Below are 14,999 nucleotides of genomic sequence, written 5' to 3'. Positions count from 1 at the left end.
TTCAGTTTCAGCAAGGTCACCACCATGTACTGCTCTAAATCTCACTCTGTTGGTTTGGGTACCCAGCTTTCAGCTAACCAGGCAGCTGCACAAAGGCTGCCAGACCTTGGTTTCCATTCTCCACTGAGAACTGCCACTGGAGGACAAATGAAAAAAGACGTCCTGCCAAACATAACAAGGTCAGCATGAAAGTACTTGGGTGTGCTGAGCTGGGACAGTACTCAACCTAACTGCCTACTAGAATTAAGGTTTTGTCAGAGGTGGCTACTATGAAGTAAAGGAGCTTTGATACACCATTAATCTAGCTCTAATGACGTTTTGTCCCCCTACTCCCAAATAGTCACATATCTGCTAATAAAGCAAATGACTTCTAACATGTTATGTAGCCCTGTCACAGAGGGCTGCTTCATATCATCTCTGGCCTGACCTGAACTGAAAATGGGGACTTCAGTAGCAGGCATTCACAACGCACGTGGCATTCAGTTGGTGCATCTCTTTCATGGCACTCTTATTCCCCCTAATAATGTCTGATGATACAGCTCAAAGACTACATTTAGTAAACTCGTATTGATAAGTCCTTCTTCAAGTGCCAAGATCTGCCATACTGACAAAAAAAAAAAAAAGACTTATTTGTAGACTTGCATTCCACTCCATTAGACCCACACTATTATTTCTTAGTGATGCAGTAAGTGCCCTACACAATAAGTATAGTGTTGAAGATAATTTCTTTGTTTTATGGTTAAAAATCAAAATCTTTAGTTCTTTTGGTGCAAGTTACTGGCCAAATTGGTTCAGCAGTAGTCCACAGCTCTCGCTAATTCAATAAGGAGTGTTTCCTTCATTGCCCTTCTTATGATGATGGGAATGTCTCAGTCACCTTGGGTCAGCCTTGGTTTTCAAAACTTTCAACAAAAGAACTGCTATCCAAAAAAAGGCATCCACAAGCGATTCAAACAGATGAGGAATTCTGGCTGTTAATTGGGGATGGGGTGGTAAATCATACATTCATCACCACAGAATGTAGGTTACCTTCAAGTATGTAATACCTTTCATAGGAGGATCCTAAAGCTGAACTACTCCACGTGCATTATTTCATTCTGTGCTAATTACTTTTGACGATCTGTTATGATATCTGATTATGAAGTCCCATTCCACACCTGATAAGGGCAGCACTAGTTTAAGCGCAATACCTGGATTGTGGTAGCACTTCAGGACTCACTCTAGAGTTGTGCCCCTGCTGTGCTAGCTCTTGTATAATAGAACAAAAGACAGATCTGTGCCAAATAAATTATCACCCAAGTACTTTAATTCCTACTTTGTATTTATGAAAAAACTCATTCGCTTGTAATCACTCAGTAAGCTAATGCAAAGTGAGATTCAAGTATGCAGTCAAGCTACAGTCCTTTATTCACTAGTGCTTATATGACACTTTGAGATCCTGTAATAGGAAATTTCTGAAAAGGACAGAAGATTAAAGTAAAAACTTGAAGACTGTCAAAATGCAAGAGTTGCCACTTGCTTCTACACAGATCTACTTGGGAAACAGTCCCAGAGCCAGTACTTTAATGGCTTACACACTGTATTTTTTCAAAAGCCATTAGGGACCCAAGAAATCCCACAGTGGTTATTTGGCATGACTGGAGAACTTCTATGCCAGAAAAACATTCTGCTTGCCAGGATGAGGTAGGGGAGGCTCCTCTTTAATTGGGCTGGTGACCAGTTCTCTCAAGGAAGGGCTCTTCATTATTCAGAGCCATTTCCTTGGGGATAAAGAAGGGGAGAAAATTTTGTATGTGAGCAGCACCGTTAAAAAGCAAACACAGGAACATGTAATACCATACCAGAGCGAAATTTTCAGTCTAGGTTTCATAGACCCCTTATCAAATAGATGTGGGGAAAGCAGTTTTGAATGGTATTTTTTAAAAACAGAGCTTTCAAGAAAAAAAAAATAAAAAAAGAAATTGAAGAGATATCAAAAGTACTTACAGATTTTTCTTCCATTTTAATTTCCTTTCAAAAAGAATAAAGTTGACTCAGCTGTAAAGAAACAGCCATGCCTATATTTGTTAAGTTTACAAGATTCTGCTTTAGATACACATCTTCACCCCCAGTTGCAACATCACCTACAATAGCATTAACTAACAAAGTTCTGAGTTCACTGAAATCAGTATTATCATACTGACATCACATCCTGATAAAAGATCAGAACCAACACCTCTGTGATTACCTAACCCCAGCTACTTATATCATACTGTTAAATCATATTTAGCCACTTTGCCCCAAAAAGAAATTAAAATTAGTCAGTGTATACTAACTTAAGTGCTATTTCACATCAAAACAGACTCAAAAGATTCCTCTAGTTTGGATTAGCTCCCAAACTCCTAGATGCTCATTTTAATTGAAGCATGATGGTTTTATTCTTTTACCCACACTGCTTTTGTATCAGTTTGCATATCATAGTCTCTTTATTTTCAGTGACCATTATAAGGTAAAGAATCAGATCCTTCATCATGACTTCTCTCATATATATATATACATATACAAAAATACATATATATATATATCACATTGTTGTTGCAACTCAAGTCCAGGTTTTCACTGTACGTTCTACCAAATCATGTAAAATTTATGGAGAAAAAGGTTTCAGTTTTCTTTTCCATGCCATTGCTCAGCACTTCGAGTCAGCAGAAGAAGGCTCATTCACCATCAACTGACTACCTTCAGAACTTGCAGTAAGCTTTTCCAAGTAAGCCCTCCGAGATCAGGCATAAGGGAGAGTGGGAGAAACGCAGAAGTTGCAGTAAATCAGTTAATTAATGAAGCACTAGATGGCACTCTAACATTCATCTCTTTGAGGTGTGTTGGGTTTTGTTTTTTCTTTTTTCCCCTAAGTCCTTTTCTCACCCAGGTTTGAAAACAATACAGGTACCTGAATTTGATTCAGGTCATGAACGAAGATTTTTAATTCTTTATGTGGGAATCTGTCTTACAAAATATCATCTATTATTGTAATGCCAGATTACAACTAAAAAAAGTCATTCTGTTCTACAAAAGCAAATATTATTTCTTCTAAAGAAGAAAATCTTAGAAATATGAAACAACTCCATTACTGCAGTCAGTTTAAAAGCAGGCTTTAGACTAAAGCAAAACATTATGCTGAGATGTTTTTCTTCTTACCAATAAATGGTGAAGAAAAAGTTGGAATTAACTTCTGAAAATGCTGGACAAGTCAATAGAGCTGATGGTATGCAAAAGTTTAGCCCTCCTGAGACAACAAGGTCCTTGTTTTGCCAAACAAGCCTAAGCACACCTATCTCCACTGCTATTAGGATGCATGGAGGCACTGTTATCTCTAGACAGCACATAGATAAGAAAACTGAGGCTTGGAGCAATTAAATGATAGGGTCAAAACTGCAGAGGAAATCTCTGTCAGAGCAAGGAAATGAAGCCATTCCAGGTCAATGACTTACCCAGGATGCAGCCTTTCCCCCTTGCTTCCAGCAAGTCTTGGGACTTGCTTACAGCACACATCAAGCACCTGGGAGCAGCCAAATTCCATCCAGGACTCACACGGAGCTTCAAAGGAGTTGAATAAGGTAGCTGGCCTGTGGGCGGATCAAGGCCCTAATTTCAGAACAATCTCATACAACCAATATTCTCCTTGTCTGAGGCACAACAGGATGTGCTATCTTGCCTGTAAATTATTGCCAAGAAACTTTATTAAGTAGTGAAAGAGCAATATCAAGAAGGGAACAGAATTTTAGGTGCATTCTAGATCACTGGAAGAGCAAAAGACCATGCAGACAAATAACGCAGTAGGCTATTTTATGGTGGCACTATGGAAAAACAAGACTAGTAAATAAAGAATGGTGTAGGAAGCATAGAAACTGGAGGGAAAAAATTACACAAGCAACAAAAACGTATATATAGCAGTAAAATGCATGAAAATCTAGGCCTTGCTGAAATTTAAATTAGACAATTGAAACTGATTATACAAAAAAACACTTAAGTTACACCAGGGTACATGAGGTCAGAATTGGACCTAAAGAACCTAATCTCTCACCATATCAACAAGCTAGCAGGTGGTCAAGAAAGTCCAGCTGGAGAACGGGCTCAAATTTTCAGTGAGCTAATGCACTAATCTTTTACTTGTGCAGACCTGGATTCAAAACTTAAGATCATGAACTAAAATTAGTCTGCTGCTTTCATTCTAGTCCCCATTTGTGCAGAGCACAAAACCTCCATAAAAAGTGTCATGACTGGCACTCTCTCTAAGACAGGCCCAGTTCTGGAATAGCAGGAAATGTTGTTAAGTTAGGACTGAAGCACACTGGCACAGCTGTGCATGGAATTTTATACTCTGCCCACTCTGTGCTTGCCAAAGCCAAATGTTTTTTCTTCTTGACTTTTGCAAGTGCCACATACATGCTAAAAAAAAAAAGAAAAAAGTTAAAAGAGAGAAAGGAAAAGGAATACAGAATGAATCATTAAAGGCACTGGAACCAACACTGCTCTGATGCCTACCCTGTATATCTGCAAAAGCAGGGATATCACATCTGATATAAATCTGTAGAGAGTTCATTTACAACAGAATCCTGTTTTGTGGGTTGGGTTTTTCTGTTTTGTTTTTGACATAGCACACAGTTTTTCTTTTTGTCCCATAATAAGGGTGCACATTGGGAAACCTGGTCTAACTTTTGAACTAGACTAAGTCAAAGCACTGCAAAACCAGGAGATTTTCCCACTCATGTCAGTTAAACTGGGATAAGCCCCAGTGGCCAGCCAAACCTGGAAACGTGCTTGAATATTGTGTATAAGATACTCAGAGTTATCCATGACAGTTCACTGGACAAACTCCAGCTACATAAAACAAAGATAATGAGCCACGTGTCAATACGGAAAAATCACATCCAGTGAATAACCACTACGTAACATCGTGTATTATTACAGGCTGCCCTATCCAATAGTTAGAAACTAAAAGAAAGGCTCCTGAACTATGCCTTATCCCTCTAAAACCATTTAATATTGAGACAGGGGTTTTGCAGGTAAAATTTCTCCCATGTATCATGAAGTTTTCAGCCAAAATTGGCAGTGAAAAGTAAGGTCTTTGGTAACAAACAAGATAAAGTAAAAATGAGCAGTTTGGGGCAGTTACGACATCTTTATGATAGCAATAAAAGCACACACAGGAATGAGTTAAAAGAAAATAATAAGGAATCAACTGGTCTAGGAGCTTAATGAATTGTTCTATTTGACATCCACCAGCCATAAATAACATGACTCCCCTGCACCACAGAACTGAATAAGACTAGCTGACTGGAATTAAATAAAGCAGGACAGTAACTTTTGCCAGCAAAAATACAAAAGCCAGATAACAGTAGCAGCAGTAGTTGCTGTTAATCCCAGGAAACAGTTTTTCTCCTTTTGGCAAAGCAGCCATTCTCCCCAAGAGCAATTCTCATTCTGAGGCCAAGGTGGTGCTCAAATATAGTAAGTAACAACCACCTTGCTCAGAAGCTACCTGCTTCAGCTCTACCTCTTCAAGTGCATTCAAACAGGAAAGAACTAAATCTCCCAAAAGGAGGGCTTTGACTTTCATGCAATGGAGTTCATACACATAGCTACTAGCACAAGAGTGTGCAGTCAAAACAAGCAGATTAAGTGTTAAATTTTCTATCAATTTACCTTATCTACAAATGACGTATTCCAAAAAGATTGTGGTCCTCATATGGACTGCATTTTAAAAGAAACTTGTACATAAGAGAGTATCTGCTGACTTTTAGGTGAACATCACAACCTCTCCAACTGGGCGCTGAGTCCTCCCTCACAGTTTCTTGGTCTTTGCACCACTAGAGTTTGCTTTGGTTTCAAAGATCCCAGAAAAGGTGTTCAACAAACACCAGCAGACACCTACTGGAGGCGTTTCCCTCGGAGCAGCATATTAATAAACTGAGTAGTCCTTATTAACGGGGTGGACTTCACTGGCTGTTGTACTGTCTCATAGGCTCCATGCCTCCAGAAAGCTACCTCTCAGGTACAGAAGAGCCTAAGGTAGACGCCTAGAGCTGTAAAACAGAAGGAGACCAGTTCTATTTCTGTAGCTAGGAAAAAAAAAAAAAAAAAGAAAAAAAAGTAATAAATAAGTAATAAATAGAACCTGATACTGGCCGTAGAACTGAGATGTTTAAGCCATGCATTTGTAACACATTCACTCTACGCCTATTTCATTTTCTTCCTGAAGTTATACTCTCAGAAAAACTGTAAATAAAAATATGCTTTTTGTCCATAGTCAGGCAGTAGAGCTTTTTTTTTTTATGGTTCTACCTAAATGAGAACAGATAACTGTTTCTAAGAGTTGTTTCCAAGTGGAAAGTCTGCCAGTACATCATTTTACTTGTGTGAAAGTGACATGAAACAACAAGGAAGCAGAGTTAAAGGATAAGTATGTTTTGAACAAAATTTCATATTATAGCTTGAGCACTTAAAATGTCCATTTTCACTTATTTTGAATTCATTTGAAAGTTAAAATTACAATGATAATAAATGGGCAACCCCAGTCTGGAAAGTTCTGTTTTAATTTTAGTACACAATTGTTAATGATCTCATATTGATGCAGTAAATGAATATATAAAAGTGACACAAACCCTCTAAGAGCAGCAGCAGAGGAGTTCTGCTGAAAACCTAATTGGACAATGTAGTAAAGACCCCACATGCCTCTCTAGAAAAAGCCCAATACAAACAACACTGTCACGAAGTGAAAAATCCAAGACCTGGATTAAAAAAAATATTTTTAGTTTATGTGGCGAGGAAACCCTTTGCAGTAGCAGCTCCCTCCTCAGTCACCTCAGCGCATAACAGTTGTAGCTGAGCAGCTTTTGGCTAATTCACACCATTCTACCTCAAATGCTTACACAGGTGTGAGCTGCTGAACCTGGCTCCTTTGCAGCCAGCTGTGAGGGGGGGAACCTCTCGGACCACAGACCAAAAGCAAAGTAGGGAAGAAAGGAAAAAATCAATTGACTTCTGCTACCAAGTAAAAACTTTACAGCTGTTTTAAAAAGGTACTGAGCTACCAATTTGCTTTTCTATCACACCAGTTATTAGGCACACTCCTGGCTTTAATAACCGTTTTCTGCTCCAACCATTTGTGCAATACAAAGAAGAACACAGGGCAAGCAAAACTTGTTTAATTAGAAATGCTGTTTGCTAAGCATTCAGAGGAGTTCACAAAATTGTTTCACCACAATACTACTTAATCTAATGAAAATTTTCTTAAAATAGGGTTTGTTTCCCTTACATGATATGAATGTATTGTTCATGCTAATTACAACCGATTCACACAATAAAGTGGCTACCATAAAATTAAGACGCGGATATGTGAACAAGTTAGTGCAGGGTAAACTGGGTTATGAACCTTCAGGGTACATCACCTGTGCTGTGGTAATGCCGTGTAAATGTTTTTGCCCCATGGTAAATTAGAAGTAGCTGATCCTTTTTCAAAGAGGTGTTGAAAGAATTTCTGCTCCTTTGCCAGCTAGTCCTCTGGTTTTGAACAGATGTGGTCAGAAACTATATGAGACCAAATCCTGGCAGGAACTACAAATCAAGATACTCCCATTAGCAAGAATGGAATACCAGCCCTGCTTAAAACACTGTAAACCCTATCACGGACTGCAGTGAAAACACAACTTTGCCTTCTGGGTTTCTTTCTGAGAAATCTTGTATTGAAAATGCTTGGAGTGAGCTGGCCATGAATCTAGCACTTGCGCAGTTGCAACACAACAGACATTGCAGAAAAGCCCAGTCCAACAGAGTGCTTTAACTCACACTTTCTTTACAAACATCTTGGCATATGGAGAGCATTATCCTGGTGGCTCATGATGACCTACGGTCTGCATGGCCAGTGCTATTATAACAGCCAAAAACATGTATGTAGTTAGAAAGGAAAAGCGAAGAACAGGTTGAGCATGTACACAGATACATCGAAAAAGTTTCCAGGACTGTCTAGGGAATTTTGACATACAATATAAACAACTACAGTGAATAAGAGCTGTCTGAAACTTCCTAGAAACACCTGGGCACCTATTCCCTAGAGACATAGGTGATAAAAATGGAAGTTCTCAAGCTGCAAGACACGGGATCAGACCTAAGTAAATGGTCCCCCACTTCGCTTCCTGGTACTTAGTTATGCTGAAATTGATGACTGACTCCCAAACCCATTACCATCTTAGTGGCACAAGCCTTTCATAGATTCTGCAGCATTGCTTGACTTGGTTGACCTGTCCAGCCACTCAGCTGAGGTATGATGTAGAATAGAATCAAGTATGCTAAGTCTGTTTTGCACTACTTTCAACTTTTTTTAAAACAAACAAAAATAATGCAGGGATTTGCAAAGGGGAAAAGTCAATAAATGTCCTACCCCGCTCTTATACTTTCATATAATTCATATGACTATACATATACTAGTAAAAAAGTTCTTTTACTTAACACTTGGACATTGTTCTCTCTGCTACTCTGCTGAGAAATCTCAGAACCTTCCTAGTCTCCTGTGTTCCCCTGAACTTCTTCCTAACAGGAGGAACCATAGATCCATCCCAACATTTCACACTGCTGCATTAAAGCTGGGATTCGTCTACCCAGACACTATTACAAAGGCACTTCTTGGCACTTTCTAGCAAAACTCTACACATTTATTTTTATGAAACATCTAGGCTTAGCAACAGTACTTTTGGGACATTTTTGAGCTCCTGAAGAATCTCCTGATTATCACTTCTTCTTTCAGACCTGAATGAGCTGGCAGACTTCAGGGTCTTAGACATTTGGATGAATCAAGACAGTTGGTAGAGCCAAGTACTTTCACTGAACCCCTCCGCATTTGCAAAGACCATATAAAATTGTATACTCCTATATGCTGCAGGGATCAAAATGGTAGTTTTCTGTTCATCAGCTCCAGCCTCTTTCTAGGTAGCATTCCTACCTTCTCTGCCTTCCCTTACTACCAGAGCTCTTATGCCTACGTCTATTGTTTCCCTTCTGCCACTACTCCCATCCTTTCTGCCTTACTTTCAGTCTCAAAAGCCTTCAGACAATGACATCCCGCTACCCATATTTACATTCCACATGCATTTGCTTTGCAGGTCTGTGTTTGGAGGGGAGGTTTCTAAAGCTCCGCTTCTCCCATTTAGTTTCATAAGGTAGACCTGCTCTGGAAGCCGCCCATGTACATTTTAGGGTCCATTTGTGACAGCCTTCAAGCATGTTCTCATTCAGTTGCTGTGGCTCAGCCAACTGACAGCGAGCTGGTAAGCTACAGTAACCCATTTATATTCCTGATCCTAGAGCATGACAGTCTTTGCATGCTGTCTTCTGGAAGAAAGTGGTCTCGGTTAGCACCAACTCAAGGGCTGGCTTTTGTCTCTGGAGCATTAGTCTGCTGGAACCAAGCCAAGCAGAGGACTGGGTTTGAAACTAACGACCGGGCTTCAGTCCCAAAGCACTTACTCAAATTGATTAAGCCATGGCAGCCCCATTAAAACAGTAAGACAAAACATGTTAACTCATCCGTCCTTCACGCACGTTTAACCAAAAGCATTTTAGACCTTGGATTTCCGACACCCTACATCCATGGAAACTGTTGGATTCATTTGTCATATGACAGGCAATAACTGAACAAATTTACTTGGCTTAATACTTGCCGAAGAACTATGCCTTTCTTGAAATGAATTGTCAGGTCCCTCAGGAAGAAAAAGAATACAGTACTCCTCCCTCTACCACTTAGATCAAATATTGTGTCCCCAGACCTGGCCAATGTCATCCCCGCAGTGCATCAGCTTTCTGCATCAGACTCAGCCTCACTCAATGGGATAATTAATAATGGAGAATAGAAATAAAAGAAATATTCTTCATTTTTTAAGTGACTGAGAAAGCAAGCATCTCTTTAGCTGTCAGCTCAATTATTTCTGCTAGGAATTAATTTGTTGGTTTTTCCACAACTACAGCTTTCCAAAGCCCACACAAGAACAAATTACGTGGGGTGGGGAAAAAATAAAGTTTTGGTTTGTTTTTCAAATTACAGTAGGGTTCAACAACTGGGAAACAATTGTAGCAGAACTACTGCAAAATGACAGCCATTGACATTTTATTCTATAGAACATTGAGGTACTGCGAGTATTTTCCAGCTGAAATCTGTCCACGTTTTCTTCTAACCAGTGCTCCATGTTTATTCCTGGAACATTAATGATGAAAATCTAGACAGCGTTACATTGTGCGAACTATTAGATGCACACTGATGATACTTGGTTTTATAGTGCCTTTGGCTTAGTCAGTTCATAGAATTTAAATGATCTGTATTCTGGCTAGCATCTGCTGTCAAACGAGTAAACACTGAATCAAACTTAAGACTTCATTACAGAGTTGAAAGTCTGTTTTCCTACAGACCTGGTATACCGCATGATGCAATCAGACACATTATTATCTGTCAAGCATTCAAAAATGGGCTAAATGACTTATTAAAGCAATAAATAAGATATGATCTCTGCCCCTGAAATACCTTACAACGTAATATTATGGAAAGACCCTTGAAATGAAGAAAATCTGGGGAATCAAGTTAGTCCTATAACAGAAAGGGAGAACATGGGTTACACAACACGACAAAGCAGAGACACACCACTGCAAGGGAAAATGAGAGTAAGTTACGTTGCCACAGCTGCACTAGGGTAATAGGCCCAGTGCATTTTTCCTTCCCACGGTATACGTGAGTTACCTTATCCTGTAATTCTGCTCAGACATTTCCATGCTATTCCCATTTCCTTGGGCAGTAGATTCCAGTTTTTCCACTAGAGGAAGGGGTATTTGCTTTCCTGCTTTTTGTGTAATAACCTACTACATCCATGAGGTTGTCTTAGGATACTCCTGAATTTAACTGGGTCTTTGTTAGAGAACAATCACTAGGTTCTTCCAGCAAATCGGTGCTAGCACTTCTTCTGACTACCAGTTGCTCACATATAAATAACTCAATGCAGTTGAACTTGGAAAGCTTTAATTTTAAAAGCAAAAAAAAATCCTACCTCTGTGCTGCAATAACCCAAAAATCGTAACAGCAGAGCATACTCAGCAGGCATCCTTATGATTTGAAGTAGAGCCTAATAAAATTATGTCTCATGGAGAAAGACGAAGAATTTTACTCTACCCCACGATGCCTGGCTTGCACGGCATACAGCAGCTGCTACTTAGATAATTTGCAGAAGGCAGAGTGTATTTCAAGAAGGCATTTAAACATCTAAACACAGCTGTACACATACATGACCATACACACACAAAAAAGAAATAAATGAAATAATTACAGAAGCCTCCATTATATTTACTGCTGTAGCTTATGCTTTGCAATTAGGTACTAAGCCTTTTAAATTTCAAATATACATGGATTTATTATTATTTTTTAATTTGGAAAGTCTAGTCATAATGTAAACAATACAATTGGATTCTGTTATTCAGGCTTGCTAAGATTAATTACATCTAAAAGTGTATGTATTTGGACAACGCCAAGCACAGAGACCCAAACTTCTCCTTGATTATAGTAGCCAAGGAATACTATAATGACACTGGACACTCACCCACCTGGCAGTGACTTTTCTCTCCAGAAATTAGACCTTCACCAACTGACAAAGATTTCAAATATGAAATGGTTAATAGTACCAATAAAGAGCATTGATAACTACTTTGAAACAGAATTAGGTAAAATTTTGCATTGTATTTTATGAAGCCTGAAACTTTCATTATTGCCAATTTTATTTTATTGTGTAAGAACCATTCTTTGTCCAGGGCTCACGAGGAAATGCGATAAACAACCATTCAGATGGTTTTATCTCCACTGTTCAAATCTTGCCATTGATATCCTCCACTATAATCCACTTGAAGTCTTTTGTCAAGACAAAAATCAATATCCCTATATGCTTTTTACCATTATAGAAGCTGTATGCTTCATAAACACTAACTAATCTCTGTAACCACTCTTCTCATTTAAGTGAGAGTCCTATTTTCAAATAGGACACTGAAGCAAAGCTAGATCAAAAGTATCGAGCAGTTATAATTGAACTAATTCAAGATGCCCAGAAACATATTTTTCAGATTACCTGCAGATTATCAACATTATTTTTCAGATTACCTAAACATAGCTTCCACTTTTTGGCTCTAGTCACACCTGAACACCTTTCTTCACACTCATACACAAGACATGACAGCCTCAAGCCATACACCCAGAAAGCCTCCACAGCACAAATTCTGACAGCCCAACACCTCAGCTAACAATACTGACCTGATGGTAGGTGTCAGCACACAATCTATTTCTCCAGGACAGTGTTGATCTACGCTACCAAGAGATGACCCTCTTCCTGCAGCCCATCAGCCCTATCCATCAACACCAACTGGGGCAAGAAGGAATGTAAGGATCCTACAGAAAACATCTCTTTAATACCCGCAGTCTCCTCAAAGTAGATCCACTGTGGCCACTTAAGCAAGCACCATGCACAGAAAGAAATGGCAGACTAAATGTACCTGCTTGCCACAGAGTACACACACATATATAGGCAATGGAAAAAAAAACACTTTTGTTTAGCACTTTAAAACTTCTAAGAGGTCTAGTTTTCAACTTTATGATTAAGAAAAAAAATCCTCCACCACCTGGCATCACGCTGACACTGATGCACTGATGCATCTCATGCTGAGATGATTCTTCATCTGCTACAACCTTTAGATACACCATGCAGACCTCTGCCATGAGCTAAGAGTAATGTCTGGTAACAGTACATAGCAATCCCTGAAACACACCGCAACAAAAGGGGCTAACATGTACTTCCCCAACAACTTGGCAGGTATTTGCTGGTAGCAGAGGAATGGCAAGTCAGGGAATCCCAAGTTTCATTCTGGACTCTGAAATGGTGCATAATTGCTACTGGGTCCCAGAAAACCTTCATATTTACCCTTTCCCTTGATATAGATAAATCTCTTCTTTCCTATTTCAGTTTTTTTTCTCTCTCTACTTCCCTGTACCAGGCTCATCAATATGACCAAAGATGACAGTCTGGATAATTCATTATCCATCCCTAGGCTTCCTCATCACTTCCATCAGTATCTTGCCCAGTTGGTATTGACTCCTTCCCCAAAACCTACGTACGAGATCCATAGCCCTTGTCCTTTCCATCCTAATTCTCTTCAGGTTCCAAATCCAGTTTCCTTGTCCACTTAATGCCAAACTTCGTAATAGGCAGCTGAGCCAGGTCTGCCTATTGTGAAATTGCTGTTCTTCCATGATTCCACATGCAAAGGGTTGGTACAATTTCCCTACAAACACAATTCTTCCAAAATATTGTTTTCAGTATTAGGGCCAATTTATCTTAAAAACAGAGAACATTATATAATGTAATTTGTAAAGTTAGAAGCGTTCACTGAACTTAGATCAAATATATGCATTTTGTTAACAGAGATATCATAAACCTTAAAAAGCTCTCATGGATTTCCATTCTAGACATTATTCAAACAGATTTTCCTTAGTGAATGTAGCAAATTCTCTGCAACACTAAGTCCCAAAGCAGTACTCCCATGCTAGTACACAAGAAATAAGAAGACAAAAGACCTTGGGGTCTTGAGTAATAAAACATTATTTTAATAAACACCTTGAAACCAGAATTTAACTCAGACTATTGCAGTGATATTTCTCACCAGAAATAAAATACAACGGGAAAAGAATGGACATGAAACATGTTCAGCATCTTTACTTTCAGATGCAATAATCGTAATGCCAGTCTAATTTACGCCAAGTGACATGCTATTCCATTAGCAGTCCACAGGATTTCTACAGCTTAACGGATTGCCAGGTTTGGATCAGGCCCTGAGATTTCTCTGCTATTAGTTGTATTCTGTATAATTTTGTTTTCAAGTACCTGTACTATACAACTAGGCTCAGTGGTCCAAATACCTGGGACAGAACACACGTTATGTAAAAGTAGTTATATAAAACCTAACAAATACAAATACTCCCTTACATTAGCACACAAGTAAGCTACATTTAGTGGTTCTTAGACTGGACAATCCTTAAGCCCTCCAAAGAGTGCTTAATTCATGCTCCCTCTTGGATAATTTCAACACAGCCTAATCCTTTTACTACTTAATGCTTTAAATACAGGAAAAGCTTTTTGCAATTTACTGAAGGTTCTCACTCAAGGTAACGTAGTTTAGAGCTAAGACCTATTCTCACTCATGAAGAAACAAATGTATACCGAACTGTAGCTACTCTGATATCCTATTGACTGAGTATTAGCAAGCGTCTGGGGAGGAACAGCAAGGAATTGTCGCCTCACAAGAAATTGGCAGTATGGGGAAAAAAAAAAAGGTACTCTCTGCCTTCCCAAATGCAATGTTAATTTTAGTGTTCTTATCTGCCAGAACCCATTCCAGAAGGCAACAAGTACTGAACACTAGCAACGAGCACATCTTCAGCCAAGAGATAAACCCACACAATGAATAGTGTACAAAAGATTTCAAACACACACGCACATGTATGTATTATATGTGAAAAAAGCCTCTGGGTCCCATATTTGAAAGTGTGCATGGTTTATTACCATCAAACGAGGTGTAAAAAAGCACAGATCTTGGCTGGCTGAAGTTGAGAGCAACACTAAGTGCCCATAGACTCTGCCTGCCTTGAGAAATCAGTTCCTGCTGTAAAATAACAGACTTTAGCACATTCTGTAGAATGACGTCACCCGAAATGGCCTGCCAAAAATGTTACTTTTACATTTCTTCAACAAGAAGATTTCCTTTCACCACTCTACTTTTTTTTTTTTTTTTAATTTTCCAAAGTGAGTCAATCGTTCAAAAAGACAAAAGTTCTAAGTATTTCCAGTCCTATTGATTAGCAGCTTTTAACACAAGCAAGTGACTATGCCTTTTAAAAACGTTGCATGTGTATGTATCCTTTTCCTGGTCTTTTTAGTAGATTTATA

General features: G+C 38.9%; 1 long non-coding RNA gene across 1 annotated transcript in view; it reads right to left on the bottom strand.

The window, feature by feature from the left end:
• Window positions 1-660: 660 nt before the first annotated feature.
• LOC106038601 (uncharacterized) overlaps window positions 661-14,999 on the bottom strand; it is a 96,428-nt gene continuing 82,089 nt past the window's right edge. The window contains exons 18-19 of the long non-coding RNA XR_010834683.1: window positions 3,471-3,605; window positions 661-1,760 (exon numbers count right to left, since the gene is read on the bottom strand). This is a non-coding gene — a long non-coding RNA (uncharacterized lncRNA). The remainder of the gene's footprint in view (window positions 1,761-3,470; window positions 3,606-14,999) is intronic.

This window comes from Anser cygnoides, chromosome 13, assembly GCF_040182565.1.
Source record: "Anser cygnoides isolate HZ-2024a breed goose chromosome 13, Taihu_goose_T2T_genome, whole genome shotgun sequence".
NCBI lineage: Eukaryota > Metazoa > Chordata > Aves > Anseriformes > Anatidae > Anser > Anser cygnoides.
The sequence above is the reverse complement of the archived record's forward strand: the minus strand, read 5'-3'. Positions and strand labels throughout refer to the sequence as shown.